At 39.0% G+C, this 22,657-nt stretch overlaps 1 long non-coding RNA gene across 6 annotated transcripts in view; it reads left to right on the forward strand.

Moving 5' to 3' along the window:
• Window positions 1–22,657, forward strand: part of LOC105433030 (uncharacterized) — a 183,032-nt gene that overhangs the window by 115,815 nt on the left and 44,560 nt on the right. For 3 of the 6 annotated variants that reach the window (XR_016140217.1, XR_016140212.1, XR_016140216.1), the window contains exons 2-3: window positions 12,825–12,904; window positions 13,198–13,240. This is a non-coding gene — a long non-coding RNA (uncharacterized LOC105433030). Of the gene's footprint in view, window positions 34–11,096; window positions 12,008–12,824; window positions 12,905–13,197; window positions 13,241–22,657 lie in introns of those variants that run through there. The other 3 variants (XR_016140214.1, XR_016140213.1, XR_016140215.1) reach the window with 3 other exon arrangements.

Consider the following 22,657-nt stretch of genomic DNA (forward strand, 5'->3'; position numbering starts at 1 on the left):
ACACGCGGCCTCATGAAAATCTACGACAAGTGCGTGCGTATACTCGTATATACATACATACGTACGCGAACGACGCGTACAAACGAAGGCCGCGAGAGTACAGAGACCTCTGCCTTCGCGTCACGCCGCGCCGCTCCGCACCGCACCGCACCGCACCGCACCGTCGTGCCTCCGCGTCGCGCCGACCGCGACAAGGATGCTGGCTAAGCGCAGCTACGTGACTTCTGTCCGCCGGCCGCAGGCGGGAGAACATTACCGGGCGAATTACACGGCGCATCGGAAAAGAATTCGCACGACTTTCTCGGAGTTTTACTGCAAAAGAGATTATGAGTTATCGTACGATATAAAGTGTAATAATACCACCGACCGTCGCGGAAATGCCGTCCCGATATCGCGAGATTACGTGTATAAGGCGTCGTTTGCAGCTTCCCGCGTCGCGTTTTCGCGCGCGGCGCCGACGAAGATGTATCGTTATCTTTTAAAAGAACGCCGCGGACGCTCAGATCTGAACGAACCATTCATTTTAATGTACGAATAGCTTCGGAATACGCATTCACCAAATTTACAATTCTGTTTAAATAAAGCGTTTGTAATTATAAATTAGGCACCTGTGCTATTTTCAGCCGTTCATTGATGTACATTGGTATATTGTTGCGTAATTATGCGGAATGTTGCAATATTAAACTCGACATTTAAATGTTTAACATTCGGGGCATTTAACTTGAATGGAATTCCAATCTCGCGCTCTCTGCGTTGAAATGTCATAAATACATCGTGCATTTTGAGAACACGCGAAGAATACGTCGAAAGAAAAACGGGATGAAGCGCATCTATTTACAGAGCGTCCGTTCATTTATTGCACAGGAAATGCACGTACGCCAGGGATCGCGGAGCCTGCAAACGGCGGCTGCAAACTGCAGTCAGAAGAGATGGCGATGCCGGCTTATATGCTCTTTGAACAAAGCATTCTGTAAAGTTTCGTAAAGCCATCGCGCGAAGCTACCATCCAATCGCGCATAGAAATAAACTAAATTCTTGTACACAAAACATTCTCTACATGGCGCGTTTCGAGAGATATTTATATATATATATTTTTTTTTCACAACGAATGTTCGAACCAAAATCATTCGCATCGCGTCGTAGTTAGATTTATATGTATTTAATGCACGATATGTGTCACGTTCGTATAGAAAGAAAAATATGGCTATAATCCTTTGCCATGTTTTTTTTTTCCGCGTAGCGTAGCTTTTGAAATACAATATAATTATTTATAGAAATAACAAGATACGTTCTATACACACGGCGGAGTTGAAAAGAGGAATGTGACGTGCAAATTTTCAAACTCTTAAAGTTGTATCTCATTCCACATCGATACGATTGTTCGCGTTAGGAACGAATGTTAATTAAGCCTGTTTGATGAAATCTCGGGAATAGTTTCGAGTAAATCTCTTAGGCGTTTAATAAAGAATTTGGAGCACGAGGCAATGTATAGAGCGAGAGGGAGGAGGTGGCGTGTCCTACTCGACACCGCCGACAATGATAACGGAACACGACAGCGCCGGCTGTTACGTGCCTCCTCGAGAAAATATCGCATCGTAATTTCGAAGCCCTCCCATTGAAATTTTAATTTTGTATATCATGCTAACGACGCGCATGTTTAGGTCTGTACGTGCAGTTTGCGCCTAATGCTCTCTCTCGTCGGATATTTTCTTGCGATCGTACGTACGTACGTACGTACGTACGCTTCAATTATTCTCTAAGATATTACATCCGGCTTTGGCGAACGGTTTATGAGGATTTTATCAGATTCACGATATTGTGCTATCAACAACGAGATATTCGAGTGGAAAGAGAATGCCGATCAAGATCGGTCTGTTTGTACCTGTCCGTCTTTTCCCCCCTTTGAAGGAAAAACAAGGTCTACGTGGGGATTAATTAAAATTTATGACTGCCTATTAAATCGTAAGGCGCGTTTCGGCACATTTCGCGAGTCAAACGCGAGCGTTGGCGCGCGAATAATTAATTTGCTCGACTGCGAGAATAAATTACGTGCGATTCTCGCTTCTGACGTCACCGCGCGACGACGCGGATCGGGAGAACTCGGGGAAAGAATTATGAAAGGAAAGCGCGTATTCTACGCGCGATGAACGCGCGCGCCTCGCGTTCACCAGGGAACTTCGCTAGAGAATTCGGAATATGGGGGCTGCAGCCTCGCGCGAGAGGCATCTCATTCGACACCACAGACGGTAATAACGAGAGCCCGACGGCGCGAGGTTACGTGCTTCCTCCAGAGAATATTAATCCGTAATGCTGAACTCGGTCTGCTGAATCTTCCAACTACCTATCTCAGACACGCGGTTGCTGTACCGAGGCTGGGCCGGGCTGTAGCGAGACTCGCGAAACTCGGAAACTTTTATAACGACAACGCGAATATCGCGTTGGACGGCCAATCGTGGAGCCGGCTCTCTCGATCGAATTTATCTCGCTCGCGATTTTTTCGTTACTATTCCGTTTACGATGACATGACAGCGCCCTCCCGCGCGCGAACGACGTAACGATGCGAATGGATGCAAGGGATAAATTCGTGAAGGGAAATTCGTGAGAAATACAAATGGCTACATGAAAAATGCCTCGGAGATCTCGGCGTAAACTATACGGTGCACTTGACTGCTCTGACCGAACTCTCTTTGTTTGCTCGCACGTACGTACGTACGTACGTACGTTCGTTCGTTCGTTCGTTCGTTCGTTCGTTCGTTCGTTCGTTCGTTCGTTCGTTCGTTCGTTCGTTCGTTCGTTCGGATGCACTTTTTCATGTAGCGACCATACTCGGAGCAGGTGCAGGACCGGACAGACAGGCGAACGACCGAACGAATCCGGTTCGGAATACGCACTAGGCGAACTCCCCTTCTCGTTCGCGTAACGTGGGACTAGCTTAAACTGGTTGGTTCGTAATAAGAGGAAAGTTCTTCATTCTTTGCTAATAGGGGCAAGGGAGGATGGGGGCAAACTTTTACTTTTGATTTACTGAAGAAGAAACTGCTCGGGCATAGCTCGGACTCGCCGGCCGTTTTCAATTAAACGATATTATATTAATTGAACATCAAGTAATATCAATATTGCTTTATCATGTAATAACTCGTAATAATCAACATCATATACCTAATTATTCCATTAACTTGATATTAATTTATAATTTTGTTCTATTATTTATTTAATAAAGAAAACAGAAGGGAGGAACGAAGTACGAGGTCAAAAAACGAAATGTATACGCACGTCAGCGTGAAAAAAAAGTCTTTCGAAATACCAGAAGAATCCGAAGAAAGCGTTATCCACCTTAAAAAATAATCAAACCACGACTGCTCGAAGTAGCAAACCAATGAACCGTGTGAAATTCCATGTAATTATCCGGAAGTAATGCCGTCGGGGACGTAACGCCTCCGCAGTCACTGTTAGCTTAATCGAAATGACTTCCTTTTTTAATTCCGCGTAATGTCTGCTCCGGGAACCACCCTTTCCAAAGTCACAACGAGAAAACTCGCATTAACACGACGATAGAATGTAGACGTAACGCGCGCACAGCATCTTTTTTAAAATTACTGTCTTTTAGAAATGTCAACATTTCTCTCTACACTAAACTTGTACTTAATTAAAACGAAAATGTATCTCGTGATATTCAAAGTAATTAATATCAGTCAAGAAATGTATATTCCACTCTATGAAAATATCGAGACTTCCAAACAGTTCAGCGTATTTCTTGTGTATTTTAGCATGGAGTATGTAAATGCAGCACAAGCACTTGTTTATTTAGCCATCTATTTTATTTGATCTTACTTCGGGCTACTTGCTGTCATTAATTTTTAAAAATACAATTTCGTGTCACGGCACTCGTGATATTAAAAAAAAAAAATAAAAAAAAAAGAAAGAAAGTTATGAGAAAGAAAGACTTTAGATTTTCTGAGAAACTTTGATCAGAATTCCTTTCTGTGTGCGCCTGAGTTTTCTTTCAAAACGTAATAAGCTCTATTGTTTCCAGGAAATTGATTCCCGTTAAAATTAGTACGTGTAACTATGCTGAATCGAAATATAAATATCACACTTGAATTAATCACTATATATATAATAATCAAAACTTAATATTCTATATATTCTATATACATATAGAATTTTTATTATCATATATTTTTAGTTAGTATTTATATTGTTTTGTAAATTTTATTTCATTAATGGAATGAATTATTTTATTTCCTTTGAGAATAAAATGTTTGCAAAATTACACACGTACCAACGATGCAATTTTGTAGTTAATACTATTTATTCATTTAGAAATTTTTACAAACAGACGTTTCGCAAAATTAATACAATATATATCTCGATGTATAATGCCATCGTAATGTTATATCTTCATTCGCGTCGCGTTGCCCAGTTCAGAAACACAAAAGAATAAAGATCGAAATATACATTCCCACGTCGACCATTTGAAGCTGACTTTAAAGCAGCTTTTTATGCGATTTATCTAGTATTGGAAAGACATTGGCATCTCTTACAGCTTCCTCGGATGTATGTGTTCCTGATGATCTATTTATAACTGCTGCGAAGGCTACGCTTGCTCGAAAATGCGTTCGCGTCCACGTACGTAATTGAAAATGAAAAGATCTATCATCCGATATGTCATAACGAAAATTAGACCCCGATAACGTATCGTAGATAGCTTTGCAAAAGTTTTCTCACCCATATCTTACGACCGCTCGAAATCTTTGTTATGACAACAAGTTCTTTTAATTTATCATCCTTTTTACCTTTCCACCAAGACTCGCTCTCTTTTGTGGAAAATCTTTGTGTAAAAAGTATTCTGCGAGTAACTAAGTGGCAAGCAAGATGGGAAACTTTTTTAGAGAAGAACGTTTGAAGCGATGGAAGTAAATTTTCCGCTTAGGAGTCCGACAAATTCCGGGTTACACCTCGGCGTCACTTTATTTGAAAGGAGGACGGAACAAACGGCGAGTGTGGTGGTCAGAGAGTGGCGCGCGGATTTTTGCCGGTCGCGCGCGTCGAGATAGCATCGCGACATATTTGCCTAGCAAAAGCTTCGGACTGAAAGAGGGTAGGAAGTGAAGAGAGAGACAGAGACAGAGAGAGAGAGAGAGAGAGAGAGAGAAAGAGAGAGAGAGAAAAAGTCAAAAACAGAATGGACATATTGCCACAGTGGCATCGCGCCAACCCGTGTTTCTGCAAGATATCTGAGAGCGTAAATTGAATCGTGTACTGGCCGACGATAAATCCGAAAGGCGCGTGCGATATTTCGTTCCAGCTCTGTCGGTCCTTTTATGTTTTTATTTAATCGCGCTTGCCGCGAGGGAGACGCGCGGTATTTATACAGTTGCGTTATACTCACGCGTGCGGAATTATCGAGACCAAATAGAAACACGATGACAGCGACAACCATCTCGGCGACATAGATTGAACGTACAATAGCATAGGAAGGAGAGGGAGATGTATTGCCCGATACAGATCCGTATGCAGTGACCCAATCACACGTTCAACATGGCACATTCATGAAATAATTTCCGCCTCTTTGACCGGAATATTAGTAGCCGGATATTCAATGGCGTATGCTCATAACTCTATTTAACGCGTTTCATTCAATGCGCGTATCGAGAATAATAAAATCGCACGCACACCAAGTTAGGCCGCGGCTTAATTAAGCTTGACGTGAACTTAACTGGACGAAACATCGTCGAGTATACTAAATACAATTTCCGGGAATCGATCATATTACACAGACTTGTTTAATTTTCCATTTGTGTACAAAGTGAACGAGTATGGTCCAGTTCCACCGATGCGATTCATAATGGCCTTTACGTATTGTTCGTTTTAGTCTGACTTTAATTACCTGTCTCATCAATCCTCTCTTTACTCTATTATCCTCCCATAGATAAGATATCTGGCCGGTAATTCGAGAACTTCGAGAAAGACGAACTAGTATCGATATTAGTTGCGGAATAGCTTTTAGACACAGGAACGTCATCCATAGACGCCCAGTTTTATTTTCGCTTGATTATTATTTTTACGTCAATATTACGACGGAGAAAGAGATAAAACGCCGTAAGAAAAAAAAAAATTATTTCTTAAAGAAAAGGAGTACACATTTTTTTCCTTTTGCAACGCGCGGATGATTCTCAAGATTCTCTAAGTGTAGCTATGCAGGTGGGGCGCGCAGAGGACGTTTTAAGCTTTTCCGTACTCCCTTGATTCCATTGCTCTCTTCTTTTTTTTTTCTTTCTTTCTTTATTCCCGACCCCAACTAGATCTTTTTTTTTTTTTTTTTTTTTCATTTCTTTTACCGTGCTGGCAGCGCGCTTTCAAAGAAATATCAATTTGTTGAATTATTACGCTCAAAAGCGACGATCTCGCCGCCTCTCGGATTTTACGCACGCACGCTCGCGAAAGATATCTCTATGTAATCGATTATACGAGACATACATACATTTTGAATTACCTGTTTAAATATTTTACATAATTAAAAGTTAATGTATAAGTGTTTATGTTTACAGAATCGTTATTTCACGCATACGCGAATTCTGCGGCGAATACGTGCTCTAATTCCTCACGCTAATAATGTAATAATTGCAGAATAGATTACATTTACGCGCTGTTCCGCACGCGCATGTACCTCGTGATGTATACTAGATACATTATTTTTTTCCTTTTTCATCAGATTGTAAAGAGATATGATCTGCGGGGGTGTAGGGACAACTATATAACAGCAATGGAGAGCTAGATGACGACCGAGTTAGATCGAGTTAAAATCGATAAAAGCGCATAAAAATTTGCCGCTCTACTCGATCACTCTATTAGTTTTGACGTTATCGCAACGCGATCGATCTTGTCGGGAAGTTTTCCGCGGCGTTTTTTAACTCGCGAATTAACAGCGGTACCGATTATACGATCCATTTACGTCCCGTTTCTCCACGTCGACAAAAGCCCGTCGGCGGGGGCTGTTTCCGCGGGGGCGCGACCCATTTTCCACTCTTCCTTCTTCGGAGGTACACGGCGCGGCGTTCGGAATATTATCATTGGACTATACCGTCGCTTCCATTATCTACCACACTCGCAACTACTCGAAGCTGGCCGTACCATTAAACTATGGAGGTCAATTTGTCCCCGCGCGCCACTCGACCTTGTATTACGTTCGGCTTACAGTTGGAGAATAACGCCGCCCCGGAATCTAATCTTTTCGTTCGCGCGTGTGATTACGTTACTAGGTCACCGTTAACCCTTCATTGCCACGACGAGGTGTGATGGGTTTAAAAGGTTTACTTAGAGATATCATTTAATGATCCACGGTAATAAGATTTCAATTAAAATCGAATCAAATTGGTTTTACAAATTGGACGCTATTGATAAAACTTTACTTACGTTTCTTCTTTTTGCGGACGATCATAAATATAAAAGATATATCGATAATTAGCAAGATACTTAAAGTATATATATATATATATATATATATATATATATATATATATATATATATGTCAGGATGAAAGAAAGGAAATGAGAAAAATAGTTTGTTTCCCATTCATTTTGTTCGTCGCGATCATTTTTATATAACATCGCTCAAACGTCGCTCCTTATTGCAGGTAGATGGGGTTTGATCCCTATTAATTTCATAGAATAATGCGCGTTACACGCGAGCGTGCCGCGGTCTCGGGGGTTGGGAGGGAGATAAAAGGCGTTCGTGGAAAAGCCGAAGGCGGAAAAGAGGTGGAAAACGACCTAACTCGTTCCTCTCTGTGGTCCGTTTTAATTTTCCGCGCTTTGCCTCTGAACCGTTCAACGCTTTACAACCTGCTCCACTGCCTACCCACTTTCTTGTCCCCTTCCCCATTTCCGCGGCGATCAAAGGGCCGACGATGCCGTTCTCGTATCTACGAGGAGATCGACCGCCCGTCGATGCGTTCGATACCTCAATCGACGATAATCTCGCGCGAGAGTTGCAGAAACGAAGCGTCAGGAACACGTTTGTTACTCGACGCTTGCATCAATTTACATGCCGATAGTTTAATCCAATGAGAAGAAAATGGAAAGTAAAATACGATGTAGCTATGTCTATTTGCGAAATTATAGTTGCGTAACGATCGAAGTGTGTTAAGTACTAATAAATGGCTTGCAATTTAATGCGAGAATTATATAATTTGTATTGTAGCGCGTTTGCATGGATTTGATGCGCATCGCAGTCATCAATCTTGAATCAAACGTGATGCGTGCGGTTGCAGTTAATTTTGCTTGAAACTATTACCTACTGTGATTTCGCCATTATTTACATACATACAGAGAAATAGAGAGAAATTCTAATAATTCTAATAACTTCTCAAATTGAGATTTTTCCACAGATTGGATAATACATAATTAGTTTGTTAGTTAGCATCGAATGTAAGTGAATAAGAAATTTCATCAGATATAGATCTATATAGAAAAATAATTTTGTTGGGCCATCAAAATTACTATATAGGATGTTTAAGCATGATGATAATATTGCCAATTTTTTTATATTCTAGCAATCAATTTAAACATCCTCCATAATTATTTTAATGGCATAAATATATTTTAATATATTTTAATCAACAATATTATTTTTCAGATCTGTATTTTTTAACAAAACTGTGTCATTATATTGCCGATACTGTAAAATGCTTAATCAGAAATGATATCTTTACTAGATCGGGAATTAATTTTTTTAATCTAATTTCTATCCAGCTTACTCTAGTTTCTAACTCTAGTGATATTTTTCTTGTTATTATCTACTCTATAAATTTCAGGCGACTAGTATATTTTGCAATTAGTACTCTATCATATAACAAGACATCCAAGTATCAATAATTAATTGATATAACGAGTTTTAAGATCCGTTTATACGCGAGTAATTTTCATACGTATAAATCGACGCGAATAATTGGGAACACTCGAATTAAATACAGATCGTAATTTCTTGTATCCCATCTATTTTGAGACAGAATCTACAAGATATTCCACTTAACTATTATGTGTGTCCCTTATTTAATATATGTAGACATTTACATACATCTTGTATGTATATATTCGATACTATTTACACAGATTCATTACCCCAATTTAAAATGTTGAAATGTTGAAAATGAGTTAATTTGTCACTCACTAATGTGATGCACAGCAGCGAAGTTGTAGACTACGTCGCAAATTACATCGTCTGTAATACACAAAGATACATATTGTAGCGATCGAAATAATTAACAATTAAGCAAATAATTATTGCATCGATTGAATTCCTTTTTTGTTTTTTCAATTCAGCTATTTATTAAAATAGTCACATTCGATTTTATCGTTTTGTGCAAATAAAATTTATTTTTAAAAAACTTTCCTTCTTTTTGCTCATATTTAGTTTCTTTTATTATTGTTTCTTTTATTATTTGACAAATAAAAGTTATTGGTTAATATTATTACAGTCTTGACAAAAGGATTTCACTTTTCTTTATTATAAGCTTTTATGAGACTTCTTTTCTTCAATTCCTATCTAAATTATACGAGTAAATTTAAATAATCGGCAACGAACGATTGCAAATGATAAATAATATATGTACATAATAAATTACTTATTCCATGGTTGCTTTGCCAATATTCGCCCGGACCTCCTTCTCCTCTTTCTTCTTCTCCTCCTCCTCTCAAATTCCATTGTCGCGCTCGCGAAAATACGGTTAATTACGATCGTGCATTAATCATTAGAATGCGACAATCGCACGGCTCTTTGCAGGACGCTCCCGAAGTTAATCGGGAAATCGCGCGCGGTGCTCACTTTATTACCTGAGACGGATCAATCCGAAAATGAATACAATTGAAATGCAGCATTATGCATCCGCGATAAACACAAAACGCATAAATCTCCTGTATTATTAATAAACGAACAATTGCCGATTATCAAGGCTTTCAGCGGCTTGAGTTGCACGATTCGGCGATTCGTGAATTATTTCGGCGCTCGCGAACCGACAATGATACGGCAAATTACGTTTAATTAAGCGAAAAATGCAAAGCGCGGATATGAGGTACACGCCACGTTCGTACGCGCGAATATCGTCAAAGTGGTAATAATCGCCCGTAAATATCGCAGTGAGATTCTCCCTACCGCCCCCGCCCCTCCCCCCCCCCTCCGCCTATCCCGCACTCGCGATTTTAGTTTCGAAGAATAAAACGTCTGCTTCGAAATAAACAGTCGTGATAGAATCGTCGATTCAATTAATCAATTTCGAATGCTGGTAATCGGCAATTAGTCCGAAACAATTGTAATCGGAGGAATGATGTGTATACGCTTGAGTAAACGCATAAGTCACAGCCATCTTGTTTGAGCATTGAAACTCAAGTCGATAAGTGGAGACACGTGCCGCTGTTTCATATTATCGTTATATTAACTCTCGAACAGAGACAAGTATCGTGAAATGTCAAACGTTACCTTATATTTAAATAATTTATTATTTAAATAACCTTCGCATGCAGATACCACTAGATTACAGAAAAATATATTTTTTAATTATTTTCATCAAATCAGACAAAATGTTTCCTATAAATTTTTGTGACTGCTGAAAATAATGCCAAATTTTTCCACGTCATTTAGCACGTCAGGTTTCCAAAATGCTTAAGTTTAATATACAAAAGAGATGGTTTCTTTGTTATATTATTTGAAGATTTTTGTATAAAGAAAATTAACAATATTTTGAAATCCTGATCAGAAATTATGAATGTATTGCTTATCTCTTATAAAATGCATTTTTTTTTTATTTTGATCTCTCTCTTTTTGTCATGTTATGCAGAATTTTAATACAGAGTTTTGTTAAGATAGCAAAAGTCTACTATCTTATCAATATTTTATATTCTTCATAATATAATTAAAAAGATAATATATCGAAATAAGAAAAAATGCAATTGATAAGGGATGAAGAATACATTCATTATCTTCAATTTCGATCAATTTCGATATTTCGTCAACCTTCTTTATAAAAAACTTTTAAATATCGCAAAAAAGCGATTTTTGCCTATTAAATCTCAATTATCCTGTCTGGTTCAAAATCATTTTTTGCTGTAATATAATCGTCACGATTTATTTCGTAGCGCGTGAAGCGAAATAAATCGAGACGGCAACAAATTCATTGCGCGGCCTCGCCATTCGTCGCTCACTTCATGTTGCATACTTCATGCTATTGGATATATGTTAAGTTCGGACAGTTCAGACGATGTGCGCGGGAAAGGACGGGCAAATGACGGCAATTAGTTCGCGAATCGTCGCGTTTTCTCGTAAATCTTGATTATCTATCTTGATTAAGTAGCATACTAGCACTTGTGATTTTTATGGTAATGCGTTAAATATTCGAAAGGATCGTTACATAGCGCTCTCAGCGGTACATCGATACAACGATGTATCGAGCGTCTCAAGGTTTATTTACGTTTACGGCGACTAGCGTTATTATTTTTTAAGACTTTATCGCGACGAGACGCGAAGAGACTCCTAATGTTCTTTTACCGAATAATTTTTATCATTTTAGATATCTCTCGCATTTATTTCATATTAAACTGAATATTTCAAGCGCGACGAATTCATCGTGCGCGATTCTCACCATTCTCACGTGCTTTACATTAGATTTAAATGAGATTCAAGCGAATGGCGACGCGAATTATTCTGCGGATTGGTAACATTATATCTGAAACGCGATTAAGTATTTAATTTCATCTAGTAACTATCTATCTGATCGATCCACGCGATTAATTAGCACATGCGAGTTTCCGGTAATACGTTAGATATTTTATGTATGAAAAAGGTTATAATAATTTGTTTACTTTTCAGGAGTTTGTTTACGTTTGTGTACGCGGAAGGCAACGATGCACACGTGGAGTTTATCTTCCGTAACGACAAGTATTTTCCAAGAAAAATACGGTCTTTCTCCGTGAACATCAATAACGAAAATGAACTCAACAACAATCCTTATATGTACACCATTAACACATGGAGAGAATAATTTTGGCAAATCTAAAACTTTAGTTAGATATAAATCTGAAAATATATAATTTTATATATATATAATAGGATATATAATTTTGGATCATCGAAATTATTATTACTTAGAACGTTTAAATGGTAATAATATTAATGGCAAGGATATTTGATCTTTCAGGAGTCAATTTAATTACGCCGTATATAATAATTTTGAAAGTTCAACAAAATTATCTTCAGATCTATATCTAATCAAATTTTTAGATTTAGAACAGCTTTTAGATTTTTAGATTTAGAACAGTTTTTTCCATGTAAACTTGAAACATGAATCGATTTGAAATCATGAAACATCTCGATTTTCCTTATACTGTAATTTATTCGCAAATTCGATGTTTTCGCATTGACGATTTAAGATGCACTTTGAATCGTGAGAATCGCGCGACCACAGATCAGCGGATATCCGTCTTCAGTTTTAATCCGGACGTTTATTCACTTAGCTCGTAACGCGGAATAATAATTGCCTTAAAAATCGCGAGGATATATTATTTTTTATAGCAACAGGTGCAACGTCGCCGCGGGTGGCGTGCGAAGTTGCCCACGCGATTTTTGTATTGCCTCCGCCTCGAGATTCGTACGCTCGCGTTAATTTCCGAGACATATATCGTACGTACCAGTAAACGTATGTAACAGTTTCGTGCGACTTCACTCTTTGTATTCGAATTTTTTGTAAAATACTTTTAACGTGCGATTAACATCGGCAGTGTTGTCTTGATTCTATTGTGTAATTAGTGCGTGATAATTTACAATGTTTCAGTGAGTGAGTGAAAATAAAAGAATCTGGGAGGAGGAGGAGGAGGCCTGGGAGGCATCAGGCATCGGTGGAGCAACCATTGAGTGAGTAATTTATTGTATTATTTATCACATGTATTATTTATCACTCGCAATATCACTCGTTTGTTTGGATCTTTCGCTCGAGTAATTTAAATAAGAATTAAAGAAAAATATTTTTGAAACTTCTTATAGAAATTTATGCTAAAGAAAATGAGATTTTCAACAATTGTAATTATTTTTAAAAAAATAGTCATTAAAAACCGTGGAACAAATTTGATGTATGTGATAATTATTTTCTCAAATTAGTTATCTCAAGATCGCTGTTATATAATTTATACGTTATTCTTGTGTTACAGTTTGCAACGTAGTCTACAACTCCGCTGCTGCGCAATCGTGTCGGTGAGTGGTTTCTTTTATTTTAATTCAAAGTAATGGATCAGAGATCCATGCAGATATTGCGTATCGAGCTAAGAGCACGAATGTTACAGATAAATATAACGTAATGCAGATCCATTGCCTTCAAATGGATGAGTTAATATAAGACACGTTTGTAATACTTGTAACTATCAATCGGTTTATCACATGTACAACGATGCGTATATAGAAATTATAAAAGAGAATTTATTATCGATGCTGATGGCATGTCGAGCGCTGATTTCATCATTTATCGATACATTTTTGTATCTCATACGACAGAATACTAATTACGAGACTGAAATTTATTCAAGTTTTTAGACAAGCTCATAGATATAAATTAAAGACAAATAAAAAATATTTCGCAGACAGAATATTTGATTCCAATTCATTTATTTAGTGAAACGTTAATGATTATTAATTGTATTTTTTTAATAACTTTTATAACTTTTTGTTTATATAAATTATTAATATTATTAATATTATTAATATTTAATAGTCTGTTTGTTCATTTTTATTGATTAATTACATTATTTATTTGAAATGAAGTTTTTAGAAATTACATTTACTTGAAATTACCCATGAGGTAATGAATTTTTTGTCAGGATAGAACTGCGTGAGATAGTAAATTTTTCGTCAGGACAGATTTCTTTATACTTATAGATTATCTTAAAATAGAACTATATAGTTTAAAATATTTTATATTGGAAGAAATATAATGCTGAGAATTATGACAATTTTAATACAATTATTTCAATACAATGAATAGAGAAAATCTTGCTTGCATTTAATATTTGCTTTAATATCAGATTTAATCATTTTTAAACCAAAAATTATTATGATCTTTGACATTTTCGTGTTAAAATTTCCGATTTTACTTAATCTTTAAAATCCATTACGATAATATAATTATTTGCGGAATATCCCGTATGTGCGGCATTCGAAAAAGAGATTTTATATATTATGCACGGGGAAATCGTAAAAACAATTGGAACACGAGCACTTCCGATCGTGAAACTATCGATGTGCATATACTCCGTATATGTACTCCGCGCCATTTGGTCGCGGGACCGTTTCTCGGGTCGTAAAGCAGAAAGAACCGAAAGCATATCGAGGACTCGTTAGGAGAACAGTCGTAGCGTCGTCGAGTACTCGTAGGATGTACGACGACGATCAATCACAATTTTTCCATATTTCTCGTCGATGGGCGGTCGCATACGTAAGCACGTTCCGGTCTGGGGAGACTAAGGGGGTCGTTGAACCGTTTCACGATGCGGCGCTACATCCAAAAATACATGAGAATTGGGGAGAAGCGGCCTGTGGCCATGTGCTTAGAAACGTAAACGGGCGACGTGAAGAGATAAAGGGACTGCGGAGCAAGATCACAGTAGCAGGACGCGGAAGGGCGGACGCGCGCGGAAGGGTGGAACGGGGAGGAAAAGGGATATACGCTGTTAAAGAGAAATGTAGACGGACACGGTGAGGGGGTGGGGAAGCGGCGAACAAGGTGGAGAAGCGTATTCCGATGTTGACAATGCGGTGGACGGGGCTGCGAGAGACATGGCAAAATTTGGAAGCGAGAGAAAGGGGAAGGACGGAGATAGGAAGCGAAAGACCCAGGCGAGAGGAGACATGGAAGAAAGAGTACAATGCGAAAGCGAGAGAAGACACCGGGTGACAAACAGTGGACCGTAGTCAGCCAGCGGAGCGACACCGCTGGATGAATATATATCGCGACTTTTCTCTCTCTCTCTCTCTCTCTCTCTCTCTCTCTCTCTCTCTCTCTTTCTTCTCCGAAGCCAGGAGAATTATTCTTCCCTAGTCTATTCTCTCTGCGTGGTTATTACAGGCAGCGCGCTGCTACTTTTGGATAAAAAGTCAGGATGGAAAGCGAAGAGGGATGGCTTAAAAGTTACGAACAGAAAATAAAGACCGATCGAAAACCGACGCGAATATACCCTGCCGGTACTCCGCGCTCGTTTCAAATATCTCAGGTTATTCTGAATGAAGCAGCGACCAAAGTTGAAGACTTCATTCGTCGAGGAGCAAAGTTTTTTTTTTGCTAATTAAAATCCCCGAATTGACGCGTTCATAATTACACGATTGTGCAATTTTATACAATACTCTTTTCTTTACGCAGTTTTACACAAATATTATCCTGAACACGGGATTTTTTCATTTTGTAAAAACTCGAAAATAATCTCCCACGTCATCAATTTGCGAGAAAATATTTTTAAACTTATTTTCACGGTGTATTCTAGTTTTTTTTTAGAATATTCAATTTTTCTCATGCGCTAACAACGTACCGAATGCAGTTTGCCATTATCAGCGCGCGTGATATTTACGAATTACAACAAGAATTTTGTTTTAGCCATACATAAATTCAGATCTGAAAATCTTGATGGAAAAGAAAATGTTTGTCGTTTCTATTTGATCTTATTATAGACTTGCGATAATACGTAAATTGAATAAGATCGTCGTCTGGGAGTAATCTCAAAAGTGGTACTTTAAATCTTTCCACAAAAGTCTATGCAAAGTAGAGCGGATTCTTCCAAGCTATTGTTAGAAAGTTACTGAAGAATCGAAGAAAAACCTTTTGCCTTGAAAACGAAAAGAAATTGATGGTCGATTCCATCGATTAGTTATTGTTACTACTGTTTTCGATATCAGAAATTAAAATCCAATCCAAATAATCGCGGGGGTTCGCAGAGATACATCGCGTTTTGAATACATTCGGATTCCACGGGTGTAACGCATCTTGAAATGCGTCGGAATACAGCGAAGATCGAAGGGGAGAAATTACACCCCGGCTATGCCATCGTCGCGCGTAGCGACGTAATAACAATATTACGTGTGAAAATGGAGTGGCAAGGTGATGGCGGGGGGGAGGGGAGGGGGGCGGACACAGGTCGTTATGCATTTGCTGCATCGAGGTGAACGTAAGGCCGACGCGATACTCGCGATGTATGGATGGGCGGCGGTGCGCAAATTTTCATCACATTCGCCGGATGCAACGGTAATCCGGCCGAATTTTTATAGAGAAAACTTAAATTAAAATTGAAAAATAAATCGTCGAGGTCTTTTTGAAAACGGGATTTAGATTTTCAGCATCAACCGCCAAAAATTATATTGCTGAAAATTATATATTGTCTCTCTATGTGCGATCCTTTCTCCTTTTTCTCTCGCTCTTTTTGCCCCAATAAATATACACTCATAATAATGTAGAAAAGCAGCAGCATACTGCACGAATAAACTCGAATGCGTAGATAAAATTATAGCGCGATACTCAAAGTAGATAGTGCCATTGATATCAAGCCGAGTTTAGTCTACTGTAGCCGCTTGAAAATTTGCGTTTACACATCTTCTCGATGTAGTCGCCGGGTAATTCTACAGCTCAAAGGGGAAAGAGACTCTGTAGACTCGAGTCGAAACTTCGGTTCCTGCCGTTTCAACTTGTGTCTCAAATGCGTTTCGTCTCTCGATCTTCCATCCAACGGTAACGTCTGATACAGTGGTCGTCAACTTTTTCGATTATCGTACTCTAGAATTCACTTTGAGCCGTCGACACGAAGTCCTGGAAAATTCAAAGCTACCGTCGGAAAGATCCTCCGAAATCACCTACGTGTTTTGCACACTAACCATTCAACTTGCTTTATGCAACTTGCTTTATTTATATTATACATTAATGCACAATCTACATTTTAACTCTTTCGCATTCATAGAGGATAGATATACGAATAAACAATTTAAATTTAAACTTTGTTAAAATTCGCTATTGAGTTCAGCTTTTGGAACGAGAATATTATCGTTTTTACTTATATTTGTTTACGTTTGCAAGTAAAGTTTATTAGGCGAGAACTGTAACGCGCAAAGTAAACGCTGCCTGTTATTTCTTCCATGAAGATGGGAATTCCACGATCGGCTAACGATCGCTCCGCAACTAATGCGGTCGGGCTATAATGTCGCCGTGAAATTAGATCGCTCGCAATAAATTAAATCGTAGCGCGGACGACGGAAGGTGCAAAATGGAGACGGAGAGCGGAAAGCGACGTAGAACGCGCGATGCCGCGCGCCGGTAAAGTTCTTAACTGCGGCTCCGTAACTAAGTTGCCACCGGGCTCGTTTGGAACTTAACCGATGAATAACTGCAAAATAATCAGCTTAAATATTCATGCTCTGCGTCTTTGCCGTCGGTATATCTCGTCTCTTGATGTCGCCAAAACGATCGCTTCTCTTTTTCCCGCTAGTCCCTTTTGCCGAGATACGGCACAGAAATGTGCTTCCAATATATTCATACATACAGGGTAACCCACATCTTAATCTATAAATGGAACATACTTCACGAGAGTACGTTGAATTGAAAAAAGATATATGAGGGTTAAAGGAGATATCAAATAAAATATTTAGGTTTCGCTATAATTCGTGGAATTCGTGGAACGACAGAATCAAAAATAGCAAATTTCTTTTTCTACGTTTGGAATGGCGAATTCAATAATCTCCGCTTCGACAAAGCGAGATGTGTAATTAAAAATTAGGTGTTATTAACGTTGCGTAAAATGCGCAAGCCTTTCGTGATTGGACAGCCTCTTGCTCCCTTTTCAACGTTAAGTACTCCCCCCCCCCCTTTCCCTCCCATTTTGTCTCATCTTTCCCCGTATCTCGCGACGACGCGCTCAATTTGCCGCAGGATGTAATACTACCGGTGCGCCGGCCAAATCGTGTAGTTCGAAGGAAGATTGCAGAGCCGGAAGCCTCGTTTCCAGCGGGACACAACAACAAAGGATCCTGTTTGAATGTAGATACACCTTCACCCTCGTTGATAATTACGATATCTCCTGACGTATACAAATCATTTCGGCCCCGTTAAACTGTCACTTTAACACCGTGTAATTTATCAGAGAGGGATATATTGTATATTATATAATTACGCGTGCTTGAGTAGCATGGGAGGATAGGGACGAAATTGTGAACAATTCCATATGCGGTACGTCGAATAATTTACATTTTGTCGACTAATTAGAGCCGAGCTTTTTTCATTCACCATTCGATTTAACATACGGTTTATGATCGAACAGCGAGTCGAACTTAACGACGCCGAACAGCGGGTTCACCGTTTGCCTTCGATTCCTCCAAGTTTTTGCGCATCTCGACTTCCTAGGAGGAGTCATTGACTGTGCCTCCGCCATTTAATATTGCCGCGGGAGTGTTGTACAAACGGCTCGGTGCCTCCTATCAGTGGTTCTCACATCATCTTCAAAGTTATATGTTTCAGTCATCATCTTACATTTACAAGAAGATTTGAAGATTTAAAATAATTAAATCTTGAAATAAATAAAATTAAATTAAAGATTGCTTTAGAAATTTAGACACCAAGTCGAGTCGAGTCATATTTTTATATATCTTTTATATAGAATTTAAATCGTACTATTCAAATTAAATTAATTAATTAGGAATTTTTTTATACTTCATTTTAAGTGAATTGTATTCCAACAAAAAATTGTTTATTTTAACTTAATTACTGAAACGTGTTAAAATATTATACGAAAATAGAGAATTTTTGTCGATCGGTTTTAAATTAATCAAAAAACTTGATCGCATAGGATATTAATTATAACTTAATCCATCCATAATCAGACTTACTACATTATTTAATGTTTAAAAACGATTAAATTAGGGCAAGGAGAATCATCACAGTCAAATCGCTTATCGCTGCGCACTGACGATACAGATATGGCTGCCTTTCGCTTCTACGTACACCGCGAACGATATTCCAATCCGCGTTGAACGTTAATATTACTCGATTTGGTTCACGCGCTTATTACACAGCCGGTATCGATCTCGCTTTTGCGGAAAAATCCGGATGGAGATAAAATCTGCAAAGTAAGTAGGGCGGAGGCACGATTTATCGTACATCAAAACCGATTAGCGATCGTAATCCGCTCCGTTTCTCCGTCTGAGATCACGGCGGTATCGCTGATGCAGCTGGATCGTTTATCACGCGAGAAGCGGTCGAGCGGATCAGCGGCTCTCATCCATGCAGTCGTCCCGTATGATCTTCCTCCGTACGGGAGAGCCAGGGGACCGAACCTCGTCCGGTGGAGGTTGGTCGTTTATCAAAGGACGATCTCGAAGAGCGGAAGCGTTTGCGGGACTTCTCTCTCTCTCTCTCTCTCTCTCTCTCTCTCTCTCTCTCTCTCTCTCTCGAGCGATCTATCGAGGTAAAACCTCGTCGATAGACTTCGTCGAAGAAGGAAGCCCGGACGCGTTGCGTATAACGTAAATAATTATATAGCTCCACGCAATAATGGTCATGAGTCATTTTCGTTAATGAGGATCGCGCTCCCCCCATTTGGAAACGACAGCGGGTACGAGGCTAAGTTCGGCGTAGATTTATTCGCGTACGTGGGGTTTAATCAGCAAATGGATGTTACTTATGTCGTGTGACACGCCATTGGATGGTTCGAGGGATTGAATTTTTGCTCGATGAAGTCGTCAGCGCGGATGTCGGATCAATGTGAGAGTTTTATATATGGCTTATCAAGTTTCATTCGATTAATTAAAATCTTCGAACGCTTCATTTCCAGACAAATATAAAATTGTAATCCGATTTTTATTCTTTAAACGATAGATTTATTTCACTCATTTACGTGAATAAATCTATTATCGCCAGATAATAATGGAAGAATAAAGCGATGCTCGACTATAACTATTTTAATTAGAAAAGGTTCAAGTATACTTAACGAGTATTTGAAAACTTTAAATTGCAGGTCTGTTTAAGAGCACTTTTGCATCATTGGTTTGAACGCGAACCATTTCTCTTACCGCTAAAACTGCAGATTTAGATTTAGTTTACTTCATTTCGTTATATAATTGGATCTACTACTCCAGAGATAGTACTTCACATAGTACACATTCTTATTATGTAATTAACACGAATATCAATAGCACGTGAACTCGCGATGCGTGATCTTCGTCTTAAATACAAGAAAACGGTTTACAAAAATATAAATTTTATATTACACGGAAATTCAATTTTTTTTCGTATATTCTTATAACGGGAACTTCTTAGTTCAGCTTGCTTTAGTTCATAAATAATGTAAGCGAAAAACTCGACTTTCGTTGCAATATTTAAATTATACGCCTTATCGCGAGATGCATTTCCAAGTTTTGCTGCGCTGTCTGCTTTTCCTCCCTCTGTTAAGATCGTCCTTTTTCCTTATAATAATTTGCCAGAAACAGCGAAAGAATTATATAATCCTAAAAATTCAAGAGTAAGACATTAATCGCTGTTTCCGATTGATTAAAATAAAGGATAATTATCCCTTATAAATCACCTTATAAATATACATAACTCGTTTCTCGATCTGACAACTGTTTTTACTGCTATCTCCATTATACAGTAATAAATTGTCAGATTCTTAAAAAAAAAAAAAAGGAAAAAAACCGGAAAGCTGGAATTTGGAGAGATATGTAGCTTGACGACAATCGACACACGACACAACCCTCTTTCTTTCCCCACCTCGTAAATACCTAGGTGGCGCGACCCCTCGTTGCACGCCATGTTATGTGCCCTTTCTTTCACGACTCCTCCTCGCCTTTTAGGGAGTTCATTGCCGGCTGTTGGAATCTGTCTTTTGTCGCCGTGCCGGCACGTCCTCCGGTAACTAAGAATAGCTCGTCGTCGCCCGCGTAGGACGACTCGTGGAAGTCGTGTGAAATAAAAGCTGGAGCGCGCGAAGGATTTTTCTCCCGAGAGTCGCTCGATGGGGGGGGGGGGAGGACACACAAGCCGATTTTCGTACGTGTGCGCGCGCCACGTATCCGGATTCGCGCCGGATGTGGAGGATTGGGAAAGGAGACCAGACGAGGGCAGGTCTAAACGCGGGCAGGAAGGCCTAAAATTACTTACGACTCGGCGTCGCCGAGGGCCACCGCGCTGGCATTCTTCTGGCTAACGATATTCCCGTCGACTCGCGAAGAAGCGACAGTCGCTTTTCCCGAGCGATAAAATCTCTCCTTTTTTTTCCCGTTTTCTTTCTAGCCACCGGCCTTCGCTAAAGATATATGCGATTTTATTCGTACGGCGAATCGGTCCTCCGAATATCTTTCGCCGCCTGTTGAAACGGCATTTTTCGGAAGGAGTTTAACGGCTGACGTTACTCGACCAAATTTAAAAGCTCGTGAATTCTTCTCGTTAGGGGGACCCGTTTCAAGCGCGAGATTTTATTTTAGCACGACATCAGCGGAAGTGCTTTCTCCAGGAAGGAAGTAAGTTCTAATTAATCCGAGCACGTTCTATAATTAGAACTGTGTCTGAACAAACGACGTGGAATTTTCCTTTCAGATTCATCTTTAAAATAAATCTCAAGTAAGTTTTATATCAAGAGTATACGTAACAAAGAGAATAATTATTATATAATCTTTTTTTTTCGAAGATCCTCTATATTTATCATTATTACATATTTGCATGTGATCGAGATATTAAATGTTTGTCGAGCAGATAAAAGGTAAATACGTTTTATGTTGAAATATTTAATCATACGGATAAAAGTTTTATTCATTTTAATTTTATTCATTTATTTGCTTTCAAGTAAAGATAAATTTTTCACATTTTGTGCAAACATTTTTTTTCTCAATTAATAAGAGCTAAAAGTCATATTTACATGTGTCGCGTTATATTATATATTACCGTTTGCATTGCTTTATACATATGAACCATTAGTACGTACGGGAAAGACGAGGACCTTATAAAATAAATCCATACACGAGACGATAAATAGACCAAATAGGGAAATGTCGAAGAGGGGCAATACGTGTGTGACGCGAGGCTGCGAGGGCAGAGCGGAAAAGAGACCGAGGGGATACATCGTCATCGAAGAGAATGGGGGCGACGAAAGTCGTAGTCATAAAGAACTCGCAATTCATACCGCGTGTTCCGCCAATACGACGCGCTGTCGCACCCGGAAAATGTACCATGTGAATTTGAGAATGTCTATAAGTATATATCTACGTAACAGTGACTATAAATAACGGTCATAAATGTAGATCTGCGAGTTAATAAATTTGTCGCGGCTGCGACGAAGCCACGTCGTTCCCTACAGGATGCGACCGAACGAGAGGAGCCATCATTTTGCGAAATCAAAGAGGAGATTCGACGGAAGTAGAATTCAAGCCGGCGAATGCTCCTTTAAACACTTATTCTCGATTAAAAATTCGCGTCTTTCGGGCATATTTTTACGATAAACTTAATTATATAAATACACAATACGTGAGACGCGTATATTCGTGTTTGCGTTTCTTGAACGTTACGTTACTTTGTAAAGTTTCCGCTTCGTAGAAACTTAGACACCTGTCGATATCGCGTTGTACGACTTTCGATCGAGCGCATCAGAATTGACACCG

The sequence above is a fragment of the Pogonomyrmex barbatus genome, unplaced genomic scaffold (assembly GCF_055798465.1).
Source record: "Pogonomyrmex barbatus isolate J1 unplaced genomic scaffold, ASM5579846v1 scaffold4, whole genome shotgun sequence".
Taxonomy (NCBI): domain Eukaryota; kingdom Metazoa; phylum Arthropoda; class Insecta; order Hymenoptera; family Formicidae; genus Pogonomyrmex; species Pogonomyrmex barbatus.